Source organism: Etheostoma cragini, unplaced genomic scaffold, assembly GCF_013103735.1.
Source record: "Etheostoma cragini isolate CJK2018 unplaced genomic scaffold, CSU_Ecrag_1.0 ScbMSFa_367, whole genome shotgun sequence".
In the NCBI taxonomy this organism is placed as follows: Eukaryota; Metazoa; Chordata; class Actinopteri; order Perciformes; family Percidae; genus Etheostoma; species Etheostoma cragini.
The window spans coordinates 84884-87830 of record NW_023267961.1 but is presented as its reverse complement, the minus strand read 5'-3'; the positions used below and the strand labels follow the sequence as shown (position 1 = coordinate 87830).

At 47.7% G+C, this 2947-nt stretch overlaps 1 protein-coding gene across 1 annotated transcript in view; it reads right to left on the bottom strand.

The window, feature by feature from the left end:
* The window catches only part of tpcn3 (two pore segment channel 3), a 12809-nt gene that overhangs the window by 9657 nt on the left and 205 nt on the right, over nt 1-2947 (bottom strand). The window lies entirely within an intron of this gene.

Sequence of the window (2947 nt, the reverse complement as noted above, 5' to 3'; positions counted from 1 at the left end):
GAGCAAAAAGAACATCAAAGCTTGTCTCAATTTCTCCACAACACATCTTGATGATCCCCAAGACTTTTGGGACAACATCCTGTGGACCGATGAGACAAAAGTGGAACTCTTTGGAAGGTGTGTGTCCGAGTATATCTGGCGTAGAAGGAACACTGCATTCCATAAAAAGAACATTATACCAACAGTAAAATATGGTGGTGGTAGTGTGATGGTCTGGGGCTGTTTTACTGCTTCAGGACCTGGAAGACTTGCCGTGATAAAAGGAACTATGAATTCTGCTGTCTACCGAGAGATCCTGAAGGAGAATGCCCGACCATCTGTTTGTGTAATCAAGCTGAAACGAACTTGGGTTCTGCAGCAGGACAATGATCCTAAACACACCAGCAAGTCCACCACCGAATGGCTGAAGAAAAACCAAATGAAGACTTTGGAGTGGCCTAGCCAAAGTCCTGACCTGAATCCTATTGAGATGTTGTGGTATGACCTTAAAAAGGCCGTTCATGCTCGAAAACCCTCTAATGTAACTGAATTAGGACAATTCTGCAAAGATGAGTGGGCCAAACTTCCTCCAGGACGCTGTAAAAGCCTCATTGCACGTTATCGCAAACGCTTGGTTGCAGTTGTGGCTGCTAAGGGGGGCCCAACCAGTTATTAGGTTTAGGGGGCAATCACTTTTTCACACAGGGCCATGATGGTTTGGATTTTTTTTCACCTTTAATAATAAACACCTTCATTTACAAATTGCATTTTGTGTTCACTTGTGTTGTCCTTGACTATTGTTTAAATTGGTTTGATGTTCCGAAACACTTAAGTGTGACAAACGCAGCAAAGTCTGCAAGAACCCGGGTGGCCTAATGATACACCCGGTCCAAATGGAACGGTGTTGCTTCAGTGTCTCAGCACACTGAAGCAACACCTGCTGAAATGCAGGAGAAGCCAGACCCGGAGTTAACCCATAGCACTCAGAATCTCCAGGTGACCCGAGCCTCAGCCCGGCACATTCAGAACATCGTCTGGTCAAGTCACCCCAAGCTAGCAAGGAGAAGAGTGGCTCCAGTTTGACAAAGACCCTGATTCAGTCCTAGAAGCAGCAGCCAAGGGGAAAGCCTCCAAATACCTTCAAGCAGTGACCACCATTGTCTTTGTAGAGGTAGAGAGATCTGTGCATAGAAATAAAATGGATAGAAAGGACATTTCCCTTCAAATCAACGTAGCAGAATGGTCAGAGGCACAGCACCCGGAGGAGAGGTTTGCAGTAACAGATAAACCAGGCGCATTTCATTTCAAACAAGCCTAATGTCTCCAGAGCTGCGTTGGGCGTCTCTCCTCCAGCAAACTGCTCCAGTTTAAGGCCTCACTGGCGCTTATTGTCACCAAATGACCACGGCAAACAGGTCAATGGCCTTCTTTACATTTTGATTCTAGGGGTTTGGGCTGGAGGAAAAGAAAGCAGCAAAGGTCCCATTCATCATGAGCAAGAGAAGGACCAGATCCTCCAGCTCAGGAAGGAGCTTCGGAGCCTGAGGAGACATTAAAAGGAAGCGAGTGAAGAGGAGAGGAGGCCTTTCTGGAAGCTGCACCTCATCCTTCACAAAATATTCACTACCTTGACCAGAGCTGAGTGGTATCACAGGGAGAGGAAGGAGAGGACCATTATGCAGATTGCAGTTTGCAGCGGATAACGCAGTGGACAGATCACCACTTCCAAATCTGAGACCGACAGCTACCTCAGAGACACCTTTAGTGAAGCAAAGAGGGAGAAAGATCTTGGTCAATTCCAGTCTTTGATTAATCCACCTTCACCAACCGTGGGCAAAGCAGCCCATCTTGAAGCAGATTCAAGAGTAGCCCCAGCACCGAATAGGTTACCCTAAGGAGTCTACAAAAAATGCCCCCCCTACAACCAACCCTGCCCAGGGCTACTCCACAGGTTCTGGATGATCCTAAAGGTCATCTGGAGGAGGGGCAAGGTTGCTCATTAGTGGGGGTGTGCTGACGGGGTCTGGATTCTGAAGGAGGAGAATTCAGAGAAATTCGACAACTTCAGAACCATTTAGCTGCTCAGTGTTGTAGGAGAGCTATTCTTCAGCATGGTGTCAAGGCACCTGATAGGTTTCCTCCTAGGGATTGTGAAACATGGACACCTCGGTGCAGAAAGGTTAGATCCCAAAGGTACTGGTCTGATGCACACAGGTGTGGTCACTTAGCTGATACAGGGAGCCAGACAGAACAAGGGGGACCTGGTGTTGCTGTTGTTGGACCTCAAAAATGACTATGGCTAGATAACCAACAAGCTTGTTGAGGTTCTCTTAACTGGCACCACAAAAAAGTCCTGAGACCTAATACTGGACTACTACAACAACCTTAGTTTGAGGGTCTCCTCCAGAACAACATCAGAGTGGATAAGGCTCGATAAGGGGATGATCACTGGATGTACCATTTCAGTGATTCTCTCTGAGGGAGCGACCAATCAAGAGCTGGAAGCATGGGGGGATATCTAGCTCACCCAGTAGAGTGGGCGCTTGAGGACTTCCAGAGAAGAGTGAGGAGGTTCCCTAGAAGGTTGTTGGGTCTTTCTCAAAGCCCTGTATGAAAGTAACATCCTGAAGCTCTCTTAGCAGCATAAATGAAAAGTTTAGGGTGACTCGTACAAGGGAGGTCCTGCAATACCGGGAGTCAAGCAACCCTAAAATCTCCCAGGCCGACATCCAGGTGAGAACAGGTCAACAGTGGAAGGCAGCAGAGGCTCAGTTGACACACATCTTACTGGTGGACACAGAGACACATGGAAAGGCCGGTCTTAGTAGGACAAAGGACTAGCAGGACTGGGAACTGAACGCTGACCTGGGGAAGCGACTCCATTTTCCATTAAATGTTGCTGTCACACCTCGAGGCAAGACATGGCGCTGCTCTCCAAAGCCTCAAAGCTTTGGTAATTCTCTTAGAA